The sequence below is a fragment of the Cetorhinus maximus genome, chromosome 3 (genome assembly GCF_964194155.1).
Source record: "Cetorhinus maximus chromosome 3, sCetMax3.hap1.1, whole genome shotgun sequence".
Classification (NCBI taxonomy): domain Eukaryota; kingdom Metazoa; phylum Chordata; class Chondrichthyes; order Lamniformes; family Cetorhinidae; genus Cetorhinus; species Cetorhinus maximus.
The window spans coordinates 177733880-177758034 of NC_135881.1; positions in this window are offsets into that span (position 1 = coordinate 177733880).

Consider the following 24155-nt stretch of genomic DNA (forward strand, 5'->3'; position numbering starts at 1 on the left):
GCACTCAACCTCTTTGTCCACCCTCTCTCACTCCTGGAATGCTGGGTGAAATTTTCTGTGCCCGTTGGCATCGGGCATCATGGCGGGCATGAACGGACAATGTGGCGGGAAGGCCAAAAATTGGTTCCATGATGACGTGAAACCAGTTTGCGATTGTCTACTCCACCCGTCAATGGCGGGCTGCGTTGCCCGCCACCGGACTTCAGGAACTTCATTTTAATACATCTGCATATCTTTATAAGTCCTGCTCACCAGAATCACCCCCCACACCGGATCATCCGGGCATGTCGGCATGATTGCATGCCAACGTGTTTCACAATTGTACACCTGGTGAGCTGCACTTTGCTCGGAACTTTGAGGCTTGTTCGCCTACCTTGCTTCTGGCAGCAGTCGCAGTCATCGGTGTCAGGCTTCGCAAGCAGCACCAGAGCACTTTTAGGGGAGGTCACAGGCAAGTCTCTACTTACCATACCAGCTGTAAGGCAAGGGCGACTTTTCAACAGCTGCAGGGCTAGGGCTTGCTTGGAGAAGGGAGAGAAGTGGCCTCAGGCAAGGGAAGAGGCTGTAGGGCGAGGGCTGTACTGGAAAGGGGGGCATCCCAGGGTGTATGTGCAGGGTCACCTGTTGATCTGTGCAAGTGGCCTCAAGATGGTGAGGCTCAGGAGGCAGTCTCCAGTAGAGATGAGACCAGAGAGAGATGTGAGGATGTGTGTGAGAGAGTGATTAGTGATGTCCCTTGAACTGGCAGTGAGTGAGATGCAAGTGAATGTGTGATGGCCTTGTGAGTGTGTTAGTTTAGAGTGATGAGATGGCTGCCTTACCCTGGCGGCATGGAAGAGATCATTCATCCTCTTTCTGCATTGGATGGCCAACCACTTATGTGCAGCGTTGGCACTGACCACCACTGCCATTGCCTCCCAAGCCAGAGCAGTGAGATTGCTGGACCTCCTGCAGCTAGAGCGGGGATGGAGGACATCACAGCGGGCCTCTGAAAGGCATTCTAGCGACGGGTCACTGAAGTTTTCTTGGCTTTCAGGGCCATGCCTTCACTGGAGCAGTCCTAGACTACAAGCATTGAGAACTGTGTGGGTGGCTGTAGTTTAGATATGGGACCAAGATTGAGGAAACAGTAAGGTAACAGCATTGCAGGTGATTCAGAAGCCGCCTGCCAGCAAAACAGTGTGTTTCCTGTGGCTGCATAATTAATGAAGCGGGAAGCGGACGATACGGCGTGAAAACCCGCCATTGCTGCCGGCGGGTAAAACACCCTTTTCCCCGCTCACTTAGTGCAAATCTGGAACGATTCTGCCCATTGTTTCTACAGAGTACTTAACTCAGGGATTTGGCACAGTGAGGGAAGAGGTGCTTTTCTGGTATTTTACAAAACAAGGATGACTCCCTCCTATTTCTCATCTAAATGCTGCCCCTTGGAGACACCACCTGAAGCACAGCGGTAGTTTTCATATGTACGCACCCAGCTCTACCTCACCACCAGCTCACTTGTCGACTCCACTTTTGCTAAATTATCACACTGTTTATCTGACACCCAGTATTGGAGGAACAGAAATTCAAATAAATAGATATTCAAATAAATATTGTGAAGACTGAAGGCATTGTTTTCAGCCCCTGTTCCAAATTTCTTTCCCCAGCTACAGACTCAATCCCTCCCCCAGCAAGTCTGAGGTTAAACCAGTCTGTTCACAACCTTGATGTCATATTCAATCCAGAGACGGGCTTCTGACCTAATATTCGTGCCATTGCTAAGACCGCCTACTTCCACTCTGCAACATCATCTGACTTCATCCATCTCAGTTCATCTGCTGCTGAAATCCTCATTCATGCCTTCATTATCTCTGGACTCAAACGCACTCTGGCTGGTCTCCCACATTCTACCCTCCAGGATACCTGTGCTCTTCTAATTCTGGCCTCATGTGCATCCCCAGTTTAACTGCTCCGCCACTGATGGCCATGTTGCCTAGGCCCCAAGCTCTGGAATACCCTCCCTACACCTCTCTGCATCTCTACCTCATTTCCCTCCTGTAAGACACTTCTTAAAACCTAACTCTCTGGCCAAGCTCATCATCATTTGACCTAATTTCTCCTTATATGGATCACTGCCATATTTTGTTTTTAATGTTACCGTGAAGTGCCTTGGGACAGTTCATTACCCTGAAGGCGCGATATATGTTGTTGTCATCATCTAAGATTTGGCAGATCAGGTTGTGTATCTGATCTGGAGAGATTGGGAGTTTGTGGAAGGCGAGTCTGTCCTGAGGAAACATGCATGGAGGAGATGTCGTCATCTCATATCTCTCCAGCTCAGAGTCATCATGCGAGAGTGTGACTGGAGAGACTCTGACAAATAAGGGAGGGGGAAGGAATTTCTGGACAGTTTTATCCAGAATACAATCACAAGTCAGTTGGTGAACAGACTCAGGAGAGGGAGAGAGTGACTTAGGGGGCCAGTTAGCAGTGATTTAGGAGAGATTGAGAAGAATGTCCCAGAGACACTGATCCTGCCCAGCATGATGTACTCTCTACCTGTGAGAACAAGGAGAAAGACTGCAGGGAGGACAGCCACATTGCAGACCCAAGTCATTGAGGCACAGAAGGATGTAATAGTGTCCAAGGCAGTGGGGGCAGAGTTTAGGGGTGGTGGGGGAGCGGTGAGAGAGCAGAATAGAAATGTGATCATATAGGGGAATCTATAATTAGGGTGATGGATAGCATCTTTCGCAACCAAGAACAAGATTTCAGAGAGTGTGTTTTCTACCCAGCACCAGGGTAAGAGATATCTCCTGGCGACTCAAAAGAGGCTTGGAAAGAAGGTGGTGGGGAGGGGGTGGGGTGGTGTGGTGGGGGCAACAATAAATCTGATGACACAGTCCATGTTGGAAAACATGATACAGGTAGGAATGGGGGGAGGGGGAGGGGGTGGAGGGAGGAGGTCCTGCTGAAAGAGTATCAAGAATTAGGCTCTAAATTAAAAAGCAGGACCTCAAGGAAAATAATCTCTGGATCACAAACCGAACCACAAGCAAATTGGCATAGGAGCAGACAGATCAGAAGAATAAACATGTAATTAAAGGGCTGGTGTGGGATACAAGAATTCCTGATCATGGGACACTGGCACTCGTCTGGGACAGGAAGGAGCTGAACCAATGGGACAGGCTCTACCTGAACCAGAATGGATTACTTTTTCCAGGTAATTCTGTTTTTGTTATGGAATTTATGTCCCAGTTGTAAAGATATGTAGGGAGCAAAGGCTGTAAACCAGTAAAATGGGGGAAAGGATCTACAAGAAACATAAGCAGCTTAAATGTAAACAAAAAGGGAGGGAGAGCATCAGGAGGAATAAAGCAAGGTAGGACACTGATAGTAAGGAAATAGAGCTAAGGAATGGGTGTTCAAAAGGATGGTTGAATATAAATTCCTATTAAAAATTAGTTAAAATGTTTACACAGCTATTTCATGCGCAATTTACAGGTCGTACAGCCAATAATGTGTCTGTTAATAAACGTTTAATTTTGTGGATTCTGACTTGTGTTCAAGTGAAAGCCACAAAGCAGGAATCTTGTTGGTAATCTCATCATTTGGGGTTCACTCAATAAATCTGGTTGTTTTTGTTTCTCTGCTCCCATGCGCTCCCACTCCCTCTTTTCTCTCACACCCTCGTTTCCCACACCACCCATCACCTCATGCACTTTCTACTCTCTCACAGTCCCTCCCTCTCTTCTCTTTCATGACCACTGAAACCTCACTGCCCCTCTCTCTCTTTCCTCTCACATTCCCCTCGCCCGCTCACATTCTCTCTCCCTCCTCCTGTCACCCTCCATCCTCCCCACCCACTCCCTCCACCTACCCTCCTTCTCCCCCCTCACGTTCCTACCTCCCTCGCCTCTCCACCCTTCTCTCCCTTTACTCCTCCCTCCCACCTCCCATTTCTCCTCCCTTCACCCTCCTTCCCCTCACCATCCTCTCTCCCTCCCTCTGCCCATCCTCTCCCCTCATTCCTCCCTCCCCTTCCCTTCCCCCTCCTCACCCTCCTTCCCCCTATCCTCCCCTTCCACCTCTCATCCCCCCTCCCACCATCTATCCCTCCATCCCCCCAGCTGCCCTCCCTCCTCCCCTCACCCCCTCTCCTCCCCTAACCCTCTTTACCATCCCTTCCCTACCCTCCCCTCACCCTTCCCTCTGCCTCCATTCCCTACACTCACACTCCCCTCATCGTCCTCACCCTCCCTGCACCCATCATCCCTTTCCTTGCCCGTCCACTCCCCTGCCACCCTCCCCCCGCCTCCCTCACTCAGCTCCCAGCACTCTCCCTTGCCCCTCGAATTCCTTGTCACCCTCTGCTCCCTTCACCTCCCCTCCCCCACCATCCGGTCCCCACACTCTCCTTCCCCTCCCAGCACCCCTCCTCCCTCTCCCCATTCTTCCCTCTCCTCACTGCCCTCCTCCCTCCCTTCCCTCCCTCACCCCCACCCACTCCCTCTCCCGCACCACCCTTCCTCTCCCTATATCTCCTACCCCTCCCTACCCATTTCCCTCTCCCCTCCCTCATCCCTGTCCCCCATCCCACTCAATCTCCACCTCCCTCCATCTTTCCCTTTGCATCACTCCCTCTCCTCAGCCTCCCTCTCTGCCCCCTCTTTATCCCTTCCTCACTCTTCCACTGCCCCTCACTATCCCCTTCCTACCTTTCTCTCCCTCCCTCTCCTTCCTTCCCCCCTCCTTCTCCCCCTATCCCTCTCAACCCCTCCCTCCACCTCACCCCACCCTCTCGCCCCTCCCCCCTCTCCCCCTTTCACCTCCCTCCACCTCTCACCCCTCCCCAATCCCTCCTACTCCTTCACCCAACCCCCTTGCTCCCCCACCCCTCCTTCCCTCTCTCCATCTCTCCCAATCCCATACCCCTTACATCCCTCTCTCTATCCTCCCTCCACCTCCCTATCTCCCATCAACCGCACCCTCCTCCTACCCGTCCCTCTTCATCCCTCCCAACGCCTCCCCTCTCTTCCTCCCTTCCCCTCCCTCGCTCCCTCCTGCCCCCTCCCTACCTCTCCCACGCCCTCCCCCTCTCTCTCCCTCCCCTATCCCTCCTCCCTCCCTCCCAACACCTCCCCTGGTCCCCTTCACACCACCCCTCCCCCCAAACCACTCCCCTCCTTCTGTGCCCACTTCCCCAACCCTGCCTCCTTTCCCCTCCCTCCCTCCGTACCCCTCTCTCCCCTTCCCTGTCCCCTACCCTTCACTCCCTCCCTCCACTCTCCCTTCCATCACTCCCTACGCCCTCCCTCCCTCTTCCCGCCATCTGCTCCCACCCTCTCCCCTTCCCTATCTCCCACTCCCTCGCAGCCTTTTCCACTCCCTGTCTCCCCCTCCCTCCTTCCCTCTCCCCCTCCATGTGTCCTGCTCCCTTCCGCTCCCTCTCCTTGTCTCTTCCTCCCTCCCACTCTCCCCCGTCCCTCATTCTCCCTCCTCTCACACTCCCTCCCCTCCCACAGCTTTCTCCCCTCCCCACTCCCTCCCCCGGCCTTTCCCCCCTCCCTTTCCTGCCTCTTCCCCTCTCCCCTACCTTTCAATTTCCCTCCCCTTCCCATCTCCCTTCTCCCATTCCCCTCTCCCTTCTTTCCTCTACCCCACCCTGCCTCTCCCCTACCCCCCTCCCCATCTCTTCCTCCTTATCTCTCCCTCTCTCCTCCCTCCACCCCTCCCCCTCTCCCCCTCTCCCCTCACACCCCTCATCTCAAATGCTTTCCCTCTCTCTCATACACTCTTCCACTCTCCCTCCTCTTTCGCACTCGCCCTCTCATACTCACTGATCCAGGCCAGACTGATGAATATTTCCAGCCACATGCTGCTCCCGCCAACGCTCCGACTTTCCCACTGCAAAGAAACGCCTCGCGCTCCCGCGACTTCCCGCCCAAAACCCCGCGTGCCGTCGCCACCTAACCGGGCAACCGTTTTTGTGGCTGGGGCTGGCTGAAGGGGCGTGGCCTCCTGTAGAGGCGGGGGTCGAACCTCGTCTTGGGATTGGTGCCACTGATCGGGGAGGAGTCTTGTCTCGTTTCGAGGTGGGGCAGCCAATGACCGGTCATCCAGTTGGGATGGGAGCGCAGCTGGCAGGGTCGGTCATAGAGACGGGCCTCGTGTATGGGCGGGGTCTTCATCTGCTCAGCCTGTGCTCCATCCTGTCCCCATGGCGACCAGAATGAGGGGGGGGGCTGGAGTTTAAAACTCCGCCGTTGACAGCAAAATGGCGATGTCCGGCGGCGGATGTGATAAAAGGCTGGGTTCCTGGCTGGTGAGGGAGGAAAATGGTTTCGAACTATTTATTCCAAAATGCTACATATGCTGGATCAATTTGAGTTCCCAAGACTGAGACTGATAGATTTTTTATCAATAGGGCGACTAGATTTTCAAATGTCAAAATTGGGACACGTTAAAAAGCTTTGGGAAGGAAGGGCTCCGTGATGATTGATACGCTGGGTGACTGTTATAGAATTGATTTTCTAAGCAACCTTTTTTTTTAGTGGAAACATTGAACTTTATTTATAATATAACAGCAGCAGCATGTGTGCATCAAACTCTATAACTAAAGAACTCTCTGAGGTTCCCTGCGTTGCTACCTCATTGGTTTACACAGATCATGTGATCTTACACCGTAAGATTACTCTTAAAGTCCAATGTTTATCAGAACTATAATTACTACAGTGAGTCATAGCAGGAGTTGGCTCAGGGCAGTTAACAGTAGGTGGTCTTGTGATGACATCTCCCAGAAAGTTGTGTTTGTTTCCAATACCTCGCATGTGCAGTTTTGGTGTTTTATTCCGTCACATCATTGCGAGCGACAGAGTAGGCAAGTAAAACACATCAAATTCTGCACAACACAAGTGAACAGGGTGCTCTAAACCAATCTCACATACTGGAACATTATATTTAATGATAGTTAGAAACAAGGATCTTTTACATCCAGACCTGTCAGCAATATTCCCGCCTAAGCAAAGTCTTTTCTGCAACCAGTCAAACCATCTACTTCTATTTCATTCTCACAATTCCCCTCCAGACATGTTGAGAATTTGACTAATGTTTCTTCCAGCCAAATTAGAAAATATAATGTGTTTGGGTTTGACTCTCTGCCATGTTTACTGTTTTACAGACTCACCCTGAATCTGAGAAAAAGGAAAGTAGCACAAACTTTGACTGCACCCAGACACACCCCTGGTTCTGAATGGTTACAGACATTCTTCTGTTTCATTGCAGAGAGTGGGAGAGGGACCTTGTGTAGCGCAGGTCAGCAAGTGACTGGGAATTCTGAATTTACAGAAAATTAAAATTTCTATCTGAAATTTGCTCCTAGCTCTGGGACAGGGATCAATTTATTGGGGAATCAGCTCTTCCCTGAGAGACTGAGAAAAGCCTTTGGGTTCAAAGGTTTGCAATTTGCTTGGGTTGTTTTACTTCTTTCTTAGTGCCTTTGCTGCTTTCACTTTGGGCTTGGCTTTTGATATATGCATACTTTTTATGCTATAGCATTTTTCCCTTGTCACAAAAAGCTTTCTGGCAGGCTCCTGCATTGGAGTGACATCCTCAGATTAATGCACCTGTGCAGACCGGTATTGGTGGCCATATTGCGTGGCCATATTGTGTTGGCAGGAGACACAATGCTCCCAGAATATGTCTTAACCACAGAGTCAGCCACCCTATTAAGACACACAGTTGTTGAAGACAGAAGTTATAAACCACAGACTTTAATTCCACTGACATTTCGGTCTCATTTTCTTAAAAAACTGAACCAAGGCTTCGTTTGTCACAAATTCCCAGCCACCTTCTATTCCACTGTAACTTTACTGTGCAAATGCACAATGGTAAGACCAATCTCCATTTAAAAGCCTTGTTTATGTTTACGCATGATGGAATCTAACAGTAAAATAGACTTTTTCTGGATCTTTTGAGAAGGGATGTGATCATAGCCAGATAACACAGGCATTGAAGGGTTCGAGCTGGGTTTTGTGAGCACACATGCGCAAACTCACTATGTCTTCAGTGGATGCTTCCAACAGATAGCTGAGAATTATTGTTACAGATTAGAAAAGTCATTTAGCTTATTTAAATTCATCCATGCCAGTTAACCTGTTATTTGTTGGTATTTAGGAAGGAATATTGGCTTGGACATAGGGATACAGTTGACGTTTCGAGTCCGTATGGCCCTTCATCAGAATGTTCTGATGAAGGGTCATATGGACTCAAAACGCAGATGCTGTCAGACCTGCTGAGTTTTTCCAGGTATTTTTGTTTTTGTTCTAGATTTCCAGCATCTGCAGTTTTTTGCTTTTGTCAAGGTGATAAGCCAGATGTTTGTACAATTTGGAGAAAACTGTCAGGACGCAGGGACTTTTAATGGAAAACCAGGATTGTCCTGGCAAAACTGGGATGTCTGGTCACTGTAGTTGTTAGATTATGGCATGAAGGGGCCTGGAGCAAAGTTGAGAAAATGGAGTTGTTCTGTAAACCAGCCATAATCAAATATGAATGGCAGTGTAAGCCTGAGGGATTGAATTACATACTCCTGTTTCTAATGTCCGTATCCAGGACCTAAATTCAACAAGAAGTCATCTGTATGGGAAATGTAAAAGGGAACCCAAAATTTGTTTTAACGTATAAATAAAAAATGTAGCCAAAGGAAGTGTGGTGCCAATTAGGGACTAAAGAGGGGATCTAAAAGAGGCGAAGTACTTTGCACCTGTCTTCACGAAAGAAGAAGATACTTCTACATTGACACAGTAAAAGATGAGGTATTAGAGAAATTGGATAGGATAAAAATAGGTCATAAAGTTACATAAAAGGTAGGTAAAAGTTGCCTAGTCTGGATGGGAAGCTTTCTTGATTTCTGAAGGAAGTAAGGGTAGAGATAGCAATAGCTCTGGCTACAATCTTCCAATCTTCCTTGGATATGGAGAAAGATAAACCCAGCAATTACAGGCCATTCAACCTAATATCAGTGGTGCAGAAACTTTTGGAGACAACAATATGAGATAAAATTAATTGTCACTTGGAACAAATGAGTGACAGCCACCTCAGATTTGTTAAAGGCAAATTGTGTTTGACTAACTTTTGATGAAATATCAGAGAGAGTTGGTGAAGATAATGAAATAAACGTGCATATGGACTTTCAACAGTATTTATTAAAGTATCATATAATAGCAAAGCAAGATACTTCAGATGCTGGAAATCTAAATAAAAAACAGAAAATGCAATAGCCAATAGCTCGGGCAACATGTGTGAAGAAAGAAGCCAAGTTAACTTTTCAGGTCAATGACCATCAGAACTGGGAGAAGTTAGAAATGTAATAGGTTTTAAGCATGTGAAAGGAGGGAGAGTTAGAAAAAGAACAAAAATGATATGTGATAGGTTGTGAGACAGAAGAGAAATGAAAAAAAGTGTTTGTGGCTCAAGGCAAAAGGGAGTGGGAATGAGGACAAATAAAGAAATAGAAGATTTGTCTAGAGGAAATGTGAGTGACAGAATGATAAACAGCTGCCACCCAAAAGCAAAGAAAGAGAAAAATAAGTCAGTAAAAGCAGGACCTGTAATGAAATGGGAAACAAAATGGGTGCTGAAGAAATCTGAAATTGTTGAACTTGATTCTGAATGGATATTCCGTGTCTAATCGAAAGATGAGATTTTCTTTCTCGAACTTGTGTTGAACTTCTTTGAAATATTGCAGGAGGCCAAGGACAGACAGGTCACCATGACTGTGAGGTGGAGAGTTAAAATGATGGACAACTAGACACTCCATATTACGTTTGCAGACTGAATGGACATGTTCCACAAAGCAGTCATCCAATCTGCATTTGAACTCTCCAATTTAGAGCAGATAGTATTGTGAGCAGTAAATACAATATACTAAATTTAAAGAGGAGCATATAAATCACTGTTCCTGGAGGAAGCGGATGGGGCTTTGAATTGATGCAGAATTATGAGGGGCTTAGAGTAAATAGGAGCAACAAATTTACCTTAGCACAGGGGTCAAAACCAGGGGCATAGATTTAAAGTAGTTGGTAAGAGGATTAGAGGGCAGATGAGGAACTACTTTTTTCACCCAGAGTGATAGGGACGTGGAGCTCACTTCCTGAGAGAGTAGTAGAGGCAAAAAAAAATCACCACATTTAAAAGGTAGTCATTTAGCAGCACAGAATTTGAGTATTGCTGATAAAAGAGACTTTTTTGTTGAACCTTTTTGCCTTGCACTCATCAGGACAATTTGCAAGAAAATGCCAACGTCAGGGGAAACAACATATTTATACTGTATGAGAAGAGAGTGCTGATTGGTTGGCAACTGGACTCTGATTGGTAGAGGCATTACCATGGAGAATGCATCCGGGGATGGTGGCTGACAGTTAACTGCCAAGCATTGTTTGAAATTTAAACCAGGCAGCCTGACCCTGATTGGTCAAGGCATTGCCTTGGGGAATGAACCATCAAATGGCTATCACTTATTTTGTTTAGCTGAAACAGGCGCAATGTGTGTACATATTTTTTTCTGTCTGTAAAGAACAGGGCCCTGTTATTATATCTAGATTCCAGTACACGCAAATGCGCCACACTGCGAGCCCGTCTGACAATCTTAAATTGGTTGTCAGCATGATTCTTAGCACACTGAGGATAATTTAGCAAATGTTCTCCAATCGCAGAATCACATCTAATGTTGTACACTGTTTTTTGAGTTTTGCAAACAATGGCTGGTTGGGTACACACCTTTGAAATGGAGCAGTCAAATGAACTCCCTTTCCTTGACATAATAATTGAGAAATCTGCCAGAGGGTTCTCTGCCATGGTCTACCACAAGCCTACCTTCACTGGTCAATACATGCGTTAGGACTCTTACAGTTCCACATGCTATAAGATTGGCCTTATTAATAATCTTGTAAATAGGGCCCACACCATTTTCTCGCCATGCAAGCTTGATGCTGAAATAGGGCACATCAAAGATATCCTGTGGGATAATGCCTACCCTGATGTCATGAAGCTATTAATGTATATAATTTTTTTAAATAGAGGTTTAGTCTGTGTGTGCGTTGATTGGATTAAAGCCAGATACTCTGGGTGCTTTGATGTATAGTAGCTTTGAGATGTAAACAGAGAGGTAAAGAGTACATTTACATTTTGTTAAATAGAGCATTCAAGAAGGGAAGTGAAAACTTGCACCTAGTTAGGAGACACCAAGCAATAAGTTTATATTACTAATAAAATTGGTACTATGAAAGGGGTTTTATTGTTAGAAGAGGTGGAGCTCAAAGGGCCTCGTGATACAATGAAAACTTACATTTAAAGAGAAATGCTGGGTATAAGCTGAGGGGAATTTGTATGTGCAGAGCAGAGACATGCAACATTAAAGCCTGTAAGCCTACAACGATCTGCAAAGGAACCAAATTTGAAAGGAACCTCATTTTGAATTAATAAGGTGAAAATGCTTTGCCTGGTGTCTGGTTAAGTCTATTGGTCATTGTTGCCTTAGTGGAGATTAATTTGGGAATTTGTTAAAAGTTATGATAGTAATTTGTAACCATGTGTATATATTTAATTTGTTGTAAATTAATAAATGTCTCATTTAGTTGGATATAGAAACCTCTCGAGAACTGGTGGTCTTATTCCTGAATTTAGAGCTGCATCTCAAACATACTAATTGAAAATATAGGTTAAGACAGTTGTTTAAAGTTTCCCTCTGGGATTTTAAATAACAGCCTTTACCAACTGCTGTGTCATAACACCTGATCAGATCATTTCACGATGTATATCACACAAACTCATGAACGGGCCCAAGGCCATCTCTTTCAGCCCTGAAAATTGCCCAGTCTACCTCAGATTACCCTGGAACGGCAAGGTATCTCAAAAATTTGAGCAACAGGTAAAGCTAGTTGTTTCACGCCGTTACAATGCAGTAGCAACACGAATGGTATTTACCACGAACAGGATGCTGGTGTCAAGCCAAAAGATGTTCTGCCTGCCATACAAATGAGTCATGTAGTGTATGAATTTCAGTGTCAGTGTGATGCTAGGTATGTAGGCCATACATCCCAAAGACTGGTGGATCATATCAAAAGGTATGTCCCTTCCGCTATTCGCAATGAGCAAGGTACAGACTATACCCCACCAGCCCATGCTTGCAAAACTCAAAATACAGTATCCAACATTAAATGTGATTCCATGATTGGACAGCATTTGCTAAATAATCATCAGTGTGCTAATAATTATGCTGACAACCAATTTATGATTGTCAGTCAGGCTTGCAGTATGGCGCATTTGCATGTACTGGAAGCTACATATATTAATACACTGGGCCCTGTTCTTTGCAGGCAGAAACATGTACACACATTGTGCCTGTTTCAGCTAAACAAATTAAGTGACAGCTATTCAGTGATCCATTCCTCAGAGCAATGTCTTGATCAATCATGGTTTAAATTTCAAACAATGCTTGTCAGTTAACTGTCAGTCACCATCCATTGGTGTATTCTCTATGGCAATGTCTCTACTAATCAGAGCCCACTTGCCAACCAATCAACACTCTTCTCATACAGTATAAATGTGTTGTTTCTCCTGACTTTGGAATTTTCTTGCGAATTGTCGTGATGAGTGCAAGATGATAAGCTTCAGCATAAAATGTCTCTTTTCTCAACAATATTTAAAAGGTACTTGGATGTCTACTTGAATAGCTGTGACCTGTAGGGCTACGAATCTAGTGCAGGAATGTGGGACTAGGATGGTAAGCTCTCCATCAACCGGCACAGACATAATGAGCGGAATGGTCTCGTGTCGTAAATGCTCTATGACTTTGCTGATAATTAAGACGAGGACATAAGAGAATATTCAATTTATTATAGATATTTTTAGCTGGACTTGTTTATTCAAATGAAGTTAAAGGTTTAGAATAATCTGCCAGACAAGTTAGCAGAGACAAAATTCAATATAGAGGTGTTCAAAAGTAGTGGATGTTCAATGTTGTCAACACTTGTGATCCCATGATTTGAAGATCATTTTAAAAATTGCACTTTATATGACAAATGCATTTTTCTATATACTTATATTCCCTGCATTAACCATCCTGCGCAAAGCAGTTTACTTGACTGGCTCCCCATTCACTGCATTAAATATTTACACCCTGCACCACTGGAGCACACTGATTACAGTGTGTCCCATCTACAACTGGTTTGATTGGTACAACAGAGTTGCACTGCAGCAACTCACCAAAGCTTCTCTGACAGTGCCTACCAAATCCCTGACCTCTACCATCTAGAAGGGTAAGTGCAGCAGGCGCATAGAAATGCCACCACTTTCAAGGTCCCCTTCAAGTTGCATACCATTATAATTTGGACTTGGATTGTGTTACGATCAGGTTAGGATGGGTTAAATGGCTCCCCTCCTTTCTCCTCGTTTGACCTCAACAGTTTTTTTTAAAAGGATATTCTTGCTGTTTCAGTGAATGTTTAATTGTTTACATGTGGTGATCATAAAAGAATGAATCAGACAGGTGTTCTTGAGTTTTAACAAAGGAAGATGTTAATTTTATTATTCTTAACCTAATCTAAGTAACCATTCACATCATCTCATCTATGAGTATTTTTAATGATGCAGTTTAAGGTGCAAAACAAGGTTCAGAAGAATCCACAATTCTTTCAACTGAGCAATTCACAGAATACAGTGTGGTCCCGAGGGAAAATCTAATGCGTCAAACTTAAGGCAAGAAAAAAAGAAAAAAAAAACTGGGAGCACTGTTCTACCAAAAGTACTGACAGATTGAAAGTCATACCAAGATAAGAGAGCCACGTGGACACGGTGGACCAGATTACCTCGTTTTGTGTTGTAACAATTCTATGATGCTGTCTGAGTCATGGATGGTACTGAACATTTTGCAATCATCAAGGAACATCCCCACTTCTGATCCTAAAATGGAGGGAAGGTCATTGATGAAGCAGCTGAAGATGGTTGGACCTAAGACAATACGCTAAGAATACCCTGAGGAATTCCTCCAGTGATGTTCCAGGGCTGAGATGATTGGCCTCTGTTATGCTAATACGACATGAAAAGAAATCCAATATTGTATTTATCAAAACTTTATTGTTTTTTGCTATTTTTAAAATTGACTTTTTGCTGAACCAAAAAGATAGCTGCTACAAGTCGCATGCCCACATAATTGGCCCTTTGTTCTGGAAGCTACCAACTTCTCATCCTCTCATCACCGTGCAATCTCTCACTGAATCATAAGGACATTATAATCACAAAACCAGGGGACTCGCATATCAGAACTTGTTATGCCTGCACAGCTGTTAACAGACCCATACCACAGCTGGGACTGTCCAGGTCCATTTCAAAACGGGACCATTGTGGGAGCAATGAATGTCATTTGCATCTTGATAAGCTTACCCCTCTAGCGGAGTCAGAGGGCCTGCCTAGACAATGGCTTCCTGACATAAGAACCACAATCAGGATGGTAACTCTTTCAAAGGCTAATGGCCGGGACATTATCAGTCCTGAAACCAAAAGCCAGCTCCAGACAACAAATAAACATCCCTTTTGACACCAAGGTGGAGCAACTCGAGTGAATATTTTGAAACCACTCTACAAACATAGCAAATAGGAGCATAAGTAGGCCATTTGGCTACTCAAGCCTGCTCCACTGTTCAATATGATCATGGCTGATCCGTTTGTGTTTTGAATTCCACATTCCCATCTACCTCTGACAACCTTTGATTCCCTTACCTAACAAGAATCTATCTACTTTCACCTTAAAAATATTCAATGAGTCCGCCTTCGGAGGCAGAGTTCCAAAGTCGCAGAGCCCTCTGGAAGAAAAAAATTCTCCTCATCTCTGCCCTAAAAGGACAACCCATGTTTTTAAAACAGTGCCCCCTTGTTCTGGACTCACCCTCAAGAGCAAACTTCCTTTCCATGCCCGCCTTGTCAACACCGTTCAGGATTTTACATACTTCAATCAAGTCACCCCTCACTCTTCTAAACACCAGTGGAAACAAGCCCAATTTGTTTAACCTTTCCTCATAAGACAACCTGCTCATTCCAGGTATCAATCCAGTAAACATCCTCTGAATCGCCTCCAAAATATTTACATCCTTCCTTTAATAAGGAGATCAAAACTACACATTATGTTCAAGATGTGGTCTCACCAATGTCCTGTATAACTGAAGCATAACATAACTGAAGCATAACATCCTTACTTTTATAAAAACAAAAATACCTGGAAAAACTCAGCAGGTCTGACAGCATCTGCAGAGAGGTATACAGTTAACATTTCGAGTCTGAATGATTCTTTATTAGAACTAAGGAAAAATAGAAAAGAGGTGAAATATAAGCTGGTTTAAGGGGGGGTGGGGGACTGGTGGAGCTGGATAGAGGGCCAATGATAGGTGGAGATTGCCAAAAGATGTCATAGACAAAAGAACAAAGAGGTGTTGACGGTAGTGACATTAGCTAAGATATGTGCTAATGGTGACAATAAGGGTAAAAAGCAGGACGAGCAACGTACAGATAGCCCTAGTAGGGGTGGGGTGGGGGAAGGGATCGAAACAGGCTAAAAGGTAAAGATAAAACAATGGATCCTTCATCACCCCCTACACCTCAACCCCCTCCCACGGCATCTTCCCATGCAACCGCAGAAGGTGCAACACCTGCCCCTTTACTTCCCCCCTCCTCACCGTTCAAGGGCTTAAACACTCCTTTCAAGTGAAGCAAAATTTCACTTGCACTTCCCCCAATTTAGTCTACTGCATTTGCTGCTCCCAATGCGGTTTCCTCTACATTGGAGAGACCAAACACAGACTGGGTGACCGCTTCGCAGAACACCTTCGGTCTGTCCGCAAGCATGACCCAAACCTCCCTGTCGCTTGCCATTTCAACACACCACCCTGCTCTCATGCCCGCATGTCCGTCCTTGGCCTGCTGCAATGTTCCAGTGAAGCTCAACGCAAACTGGAGGAACAGCATCTCATCTTCCGACACTTTACAGCCTTCCGGACTGAATATTGAGTTCAACAACTTTAGATCATGAACACTCTCCTCCATCCCCACCCCCTTTCCGATCCCCCTTTTTCCAATAATTTATATATATTTCTCTTTTCCCACCTATTTCCATTATTTTTAAATGTATCTCCATCCATTGTTTTATCTCTATCTTTTAGCTTATTTCGATCCCTTCCCCCCACCCCACCCCCACTAGGGCTATCTGTACCTTGCTCGTCCTGCTTTCTACCCTTAATGTCACCATTAGCACATATTTTAGCTAATGTCACTACCTCTTTGTCCATGACATCTTTTGGCAATCTCCACCTATCACTGGCCCTCTATCCAGCTCCACCTGTCCCACACTCCACCCCCCCCCCCCCCACTTAAATCAGCTTATATTTCACCTCTTTTCTATTTTTCCTTAGTTCTAATGAAGAATCATTCTGATATATAGGTAGTTGGTGTTAAACAACCTGTGATAAGTCAGCAGCTTGCATTCAGAACAGCATCCATCTTCTTAGCATGAGTAGATCTTTCCCATGCAGGGCAGGCGTATTCGGCAGTGGAAAAGCAAAGAGCAAGTGCACTGGTTCGCAATGTTTTCAAACTTGCTCCCCATTTTGTGTTAGTGAGCTTATTCAGGATGTTGTTTCGTGTGCTCACTTTTGCCTATTAATGAAGTTCCTCAACCTATTATAGCCAACTCACCCTTCATACCATCGTAGTTTCCTATGTTTAGACTTAGGGCCCTAGTTTCGGATTGACTACTTCACTTTCCATCCTAATGAAGAATTCTATCATGTCTTGGTCACTGTTCCCCGAAGGACGCCACACAACAAGATTATTAATTAACCCCTTCTCATTGCACAATACCAAATCTAGGATAGACTGTTCCCTAGTTGGTTTCTCAACATATTGGTCTAAAAAACCACCTCGTGCACACTCCAGGAATCGGTTTGCCCCGTCTATATGTAGATTAAAGTCACCCATGATTACTGTAGCACCCTTGTTACATGCATCTCGAATTTCCTGTTTAATTCCATCCCCCACCTTACCAGTACTGTTTGGAGGCTTATAGACAACTCCCACCAATGATTTCTAGCCCTTATTGCTTCTCAGCTCCACCCAGACTGATTCCACATCTTGATTTTTTGAGCCAATATCCTTTCTCACTATTGCACTGATGTCATCCTTTACCAGCAGTGCCACCCCACCTCCCTTTCCTTTTTGCCTGTCCTTCCTAAATATCAAATACCCTTGGATATTCAGCTCCCAGCCTTGGTCAGCTATGTGCCTGTAATTGCAATCATATCATACCCGTTTACATCTATTTGCGCTGTTAATCTATCTATCATTGTGAGTAATGCATACATTCAGATACAGTGCCTTTAGACTTATCTTTTTGACGTTTTTATACATTTTTTTGTACTTTGGCCCTATTTGTTGCTAGCTCTTGTTCCCTCTACCTTCCACTTTTGCTTTTTACTTTTCTATCTTTCATTTCTATCTTTGTTTCCCTCTCTTGTGTCTCCTGACTCAGGTTCTTATCACCCTACCACTTGGAGGACCAAGATGTCTCCTCCACCAATGAGGATGGGGAAGGCGATGGTGATCACGAGGGCCAGGATGTCGCGGAGGCTCAGGACGATGCCATGTCATGTGTGCAACAGACCTGTGACAATCTAATAGCTAACAGATTCCGGACTGAGTGAGCTGCCGATACTGATCTTTTACACTGTTGTTTTTAATGCTGTACTGGCTGCAAGGTTGTGGCTCCAGATTTGTGCCACACATTATGGTTTACTTTCATTTGCCTTGTTTTCTGATGGCTGAAATTAATTGCACTATTTCATGGTAGCTTGGTCGGTATTTGCTATCTGTCACATGTGCCAGTCTGTGTTGACAGACGTACCCCTTACACCAAACGTGTGCATCAGTACCTGCACAACACTGCATGCTTCTGCGACCTCGGGCACCTATAAAGAAAAATGAATCTTTCCCTTGGCTTCACAAAGACCATATGCTTGACACAATGAAATCCACATGCAGTCTTATCTTGGCAGGGATGCGCTCATGTCACCCTGACACCTGCTACAAATGGGGAGGATGCCGAGCAGAGAACTCTTTCAGGTGGATCCAGAGTCATAGGTGGATCGGAAAGAATAGCATGAGTAGACCACTTGTTCCCTCTAGATTACTCCGCTCTGTATCTTGGTCAGGGCTGTTCTTGTAACTGGTCACCAATTTCCCTCAATACCCCAAATACCTTGACATTTTTATCAGCTAGAAATCTATTGATCCAATTGATAAACATACTCAATGACAGTGCCTATGGGACGGTGAGTTCCAATCACTCACCATCCCCTAATTGAACAAACTTCTACATATTTCAGTCCTAGATGTCTTACTTATTACTGCGAGTCTTTGTACCCTGATTCTGACCACTCCAGCCAGGTCCGTTTGGATGCCTATATCTCCCCATTATCTCCAAATCTCAGAAAACATCTGGATTTCTATTCTTCAGAACAGAGCGGAGAGTCTCACACTTCTCACCCTTACATTCCATCCACAATGTTCCTTCCACTCATAGTCTGTTTAGCTCCCCTTGAGGACTCTTCTTTCCTCACATTTCAGATCAGGACAAATATAGCAGGAGATGCAATGACTTGGCATTGCACAGACAACATTCTAATAGAGCTCAAAACCTGGTGAGCTGCAACTGATGGATTGCACGATGCATCCTGAGGCCAAACATTCAACATTGATGGCCAATGCTTAAGTATCCTCATGTCAGTATATTCAGTGATCACAGTGCTAATAATGTGAGACAAGTAGCTCGAATGTGAGACATTATCAGAATCTTATGGGGGGCCAAGTTCCACACTTTTAAATGCCTGCTGCCATTTAAGTAACTAGAAGCAAAATTAGAATCCAAGAAACTTCCAAACAGTGCAAGTGAACATATATTTACAAAGGCAAAAAGTCTATACGGTGGTTGGACACCCTTCCCACCTATGTGCCTTCAAAACTACTTTATCTTTCTTTTTCTACCACTACACCCAGGTGTAGCCCTGACAAGGCACAGCTGCCAGTGGTGGGGCACAGGGAGAGGAGAAATACAGAAGAGCCGGAGGAATGGATAAGTATAGCGAGGGCTGTAAGGCGGTACGTGGGGACTGGCAGCCAAAGTGATGGTGTGGGATAGGAAAAGTGCAGTAGGAATTTGCCTATGGTGATGCTTATAGAGAATAAAAGATATGAGTTTGGCCAGACTATTGGAGTATTGAAGCAATTGAGTTTGGATGTGACAAAGGCATGCATGAAGGATTCAGCTACTGATGGACTGAGGTGGGAAAAAAGGTAGATGATGTTACAGAGCTGGAAGCAATGGCCTTTGCAATGCAGAGGCCATGGGATCTGAAAATCAGCACGGAGTTGAAGAAGAGGCAAGTGAGCAAAATGTTTGGTTTGATCTGAGGCACTGGCCAGAGAAGGAAAGAGAATGAATGACAAGTGCACAGAAGGAAGGAAAAGTTTGTGAGGGAAAATGAATTCCTTGATCACTGTCCACAGAGTTCTGGTGGACTGTGATTCCTACCTCAAACTCCTAGTTGCCAAGTAGCCTGTCTGCTTGGTGTCATGCCAATGGAAATGATCACTGCTTAAGCAGGATGCCAGAAGAGGATTGCTGGTGTCTGTGGAGCTGTACCTCAAATTACATTGGCGCTTTCTTAAGATAGAAGAAAACTGAATACCTGTATCTCTGGATATTGAGTGTTGTAATGACTTAGCATATCTTCACTTTTTATCCTGCAAGATTTAAACTGAGAGTCAAAACCAATTTTTGTTTTTGTGTGTTCCATATGTATAATTCCTCCGCAAAGAAAAAGATATATTAGTTGCCTGTCTGCAAACTATTTGCACCCTAGTGTCTGGGCCCAGTTAATGTGCATCAAAGAGCTTTATTAGATCCTTTCCAGACTCTGGAGTATATCTGGCTTTGATCTTTATTGCTCTCATTTATTTTCTGCCATTTAGAAGATTTGTGTGTTAGTGGGAGAACTTATTTCTGTATGATAGCATCTTTTATATTTCAGAAAAATACATTCATCATAGAGACAGTCAGTTTGTTTGAACCTTGGTTCTGGTTATTTAAAGGGGAGCAACATTAGGTTTGGAGCTGAAATGTACAATGTTGGTTAACATCCAGAAGAGTATAGCTCGACGTGAAAATTAGTAGGATAAATACATTTATACAGTACCTCATTGTAGATCTCAATTGCTTCACACAGTGAATCATTTTGAAAAGCAGTGGCTGGTATTATGTAGACAGATGTGGTATTTGTTTATGCACAGCAAGATCCCATAAAGAGCAAATGAGATTAATGACCCTCTAACCCATTTTTGGAGGTGCTCACAGAGAGAGAAATGTCATTGCTCTTCTTCAAATTGTGCCACAAGAATAGAACGATATGGGGGGAGGGGAGTCTCTAGTGGCATGTATAAAGCTTGTCACCTCCAACAAAGTTGCATCCTCCCAGTAAAAGTTCGAACCTAGATTATGGGCATATATCTTGAGTGGGGCTCAAATGCTAATCCTTCTAATTTGAGAGCAAGAGTATTACTAACTTGAGCCACGTTAATACTTCTAGAGGTATAAGAAATAAATTACGTTTGGATTAATCTATATTTAACCGATCATCACAGCTCCAGAACCTATCTGAAAAATTACTGTTCTGCCAACCCCTGTTCAGAGAGGGGTTTTATGCCACAATCTCATAGGCACTCTCCTCCCCTCCCTACCTACAATTTACAGAAGTATTATTTTACTCTTTACCACAGTTTATAGAGATATTAGGCTTAATTTTTCGGTGCCACCTACTTTCTCACCGCTGGGACCACAAAACATGATTATGTATTGGATGGTCTATTAAATGCTGGCAGCCAGAGGAGGCATCCAGCCAGGTGCCAGAGGTGGCGTAAGGCCATGCCACTGGGAGTGCTGGCGTCATCTTCAAAGGGCTGCCAGCACTATTTGGAACTGTTGCAGCAGGAAAGAAGGCTCAGAGGACCAGCAGCATAAGGAAGGCCTGTGCAACAACTATAGAGGCCAGATCCCAGGTGACCTTACAATTTAGCGAAGCTCCTTGCAGGTTCTCCTTCAGTTTGCTTGGGGACAGCTGGAGGTCCTGTTCCCCCAGAAAGGGAGGAGGCACCCTGTCTGCCAGACCAAGTATGCCAGGATGGAGATTACAGAGTAGGTGAGCAGCCATGAAGTCATTGCTAGAACCTGGCAACGGAGATGCTAGAGGGTGAATAACCTCTTGAGATCTGCCAAAGTAGGTGCACCACAATGTGCTTGTCTTAGGGCTTGCATGTGGGGTGGTGTGAGGATAAACTAGTTAAGGCATGCCAACCCATCTCCTGGCAATGGGGGTGGCAGAAATGGGAGAATAACATGTGAATGGTCCAGTTCTGTCTTCGGTGACTTCTGCACTGCCATTTCCAAATGGCAGCAAGCAGAATATGTAGTATTAGGGTGTTCAAGACTGAATGGGTTAATGTAGGGACTGGGGAAACAGTACTGGCTACATGATGATGTACAGGGAATCACATGACTATAGTAGTAGTAGTGTAGTAGCACAGGAGTAGCCTGGTAGAAGTCTGCATGGAGATAACTCATGACTAGGACTGAATCCTGTATATGTGTATATAGTTATGTTTGGTAATAAACAGTTATTGTTCATGCATACAAGCCTCTAGACCTCTTCATGAGACAACAACATTCAATTTACAACATAGTGGCAGCAGGTGAAAGGCCCCGAAATCTCCAAAAATAAAAATTGAAGAAAACTGCAGCCTGACCTGAGAAAAACACACCAAACCTGTAGACTTCGAAGACACAACTGGAACTTACCAAAAAAGGTCCATCATATGTGTGGAGGTTGAAGGGCTGAGAAGAATTCCACTATGCAGCTGAAAAGAGCTCCACCAGAGCACGTGGAGGTTCATTTCAAAACTGGGTCAAAAAGCAGAGTTAAAGGATCTAGTGACAATCCAAGAAGGGTGAGCGCACTTTAAAAAGGCTTTAAAAAGCTTCTAAATACGGCATAGTAACCAGGCAGCAGGAACAGACCATTCATTTAAAAGAGCGTGACTTGAAGAAAGCCACAGCCTGGGTCAAGTCAGCACCATAGCACATGGTAACCAAGTGGTGAAAGAAGAAAAAGAATATAGGAGGAAATTGGCTTTAAATTCGATCCTCCAGAGCCAACAAAACAACTAACTAGCCATAATAATCTATTAAACGATTTTCCCTGAAAATCGGAGAAGTTTTAAAACGTCTCAATAACCACAGTGCGTACTTGACAGAAACCTAGCATGTGAGCAAAAACTCAATTAATGCAGCACCATTTAAAAAAATTAAAGAAAACCTGTCCAAGCTGAAAACAGCAATGGATGCAAAGTATACACTGCCAGATCAATTTGGGCAGATGGATGGCCAGACCAGGCACAAAATTGGGCATAATGGAGGAGATTTTTAGCATTAGAATAGCATTAGGCTTAACTAATAAAACAGAAGCCAAAAAAGTTAATACATTATTGTGTTCAATTGGTCCAATTGCTGATGATGTAATAGGAATTAATAAATCTTCTGAGAAGTTTGAAGAGATCATTAAATCTTTGACAGCTATTTTAATCTCTGAAGCAACAAAATTATGGAAAGAGCAACATTTAATAACACTGTCCAAAAGCCTGGAGAACCTCTGGACTCCTTCATCAATGATTTATACTGATTGGCTGAAGGCTGTGAATATGGTGATCTTAAGTTTGAGCTGATATGAGACCACATAGTAGTGGGAGTAACTGATAATACTCTTTCTGACATGCTTCAATCTAAAGAAGACTTGCCATTGAAAAAGGCAATCCAGACTGTCAGACAATCTGAGGTCCGTCAGCAAAACAGATCGATATTGCAGAGCAAAAATAAACCATGGTACAGAACAGCTCCAATGTCAGTACAGCTCATAAAGCAACAAAAGGACAAAGACACTGCAGGGCTCGGAAGACTATTTGCAAACAGTACTAAGATAGTGGTAAACCATGCCAGCGCTGTGGCACCAAAAGTCCTCACAGGCATGAACAGTGTCCTGCAAACACTGTACAATGATTCCACTATAACTGGCGCGGAGACTTCAGTAAAATGTATAGATCCAAAACCTCAAAATATGCAGATGATCACAAAAGAATCAATGAGATAGAAGAGTCACAACAAGAAGACGACCAACAACGATTACATAAGAACATAAGAAATAGGCATAGGAGTAGACCATTCAGCCCCTCGAGCCTGCTCCGCCATTCAAGAAGATCATGGCTGATTTTCTTGTGTTTCGATTTCCACATTCCCATCCATCGCCGATAACCTTTGATTTCTTTGCCCAACAGGAATCTATCTACCTCTGCCTTAAAAATATTCATTAACTCCGCCTCCACCACCTTTTGAGGCAGAGAGTTCCAAAGTCGCACAACCCTCTGAGAGAAAAAAAGTCTCCTCATCTTTGTCCTAAAAGGGCAACCCCTAATTTTAAAACATGGCCCCTAGTTCTGGACTCACCCATAAGAGGAAATATCCTTTCAACGTCCACCTTGTCAAGGCCGTTCAGGATCTTGTATACTTCAATCAAATCACCCCTCACTCTTCTAAACTCCAGTGGAAACAAACTCAGTCTGTCCAACCTTTCCTCATAAAACCAGCCCACTCATTCCAAGTATCAATCTAGTAAACCTCCTTTGAACTGCCTCCAATGCATTTATATCCTTCCTTAAAACAGGAGACCAAAACTGCATACAGTATTCAAGGTGTAGTCTCACCAATGCTCTCTATAACTGAAGCATAACATCTTTACTTTTATGTTCAATCTCTCTCATAATAAAGGATAGCATTCTATTAGCCTTCTTAATTACTTGCTGAACCTGCATACTAACTTTTTGTGACTCATGTACTAGAACACCTAGATGCCTCTGCACCTCAGAATTATGCAGCCATTCTGCATTTAAGTAATACTCTGCTTTTTTGTTCTTCCTGCCAATGAACAACTTCACAATTTTTCCACATTAAACTCCATTTGCCAGATCTT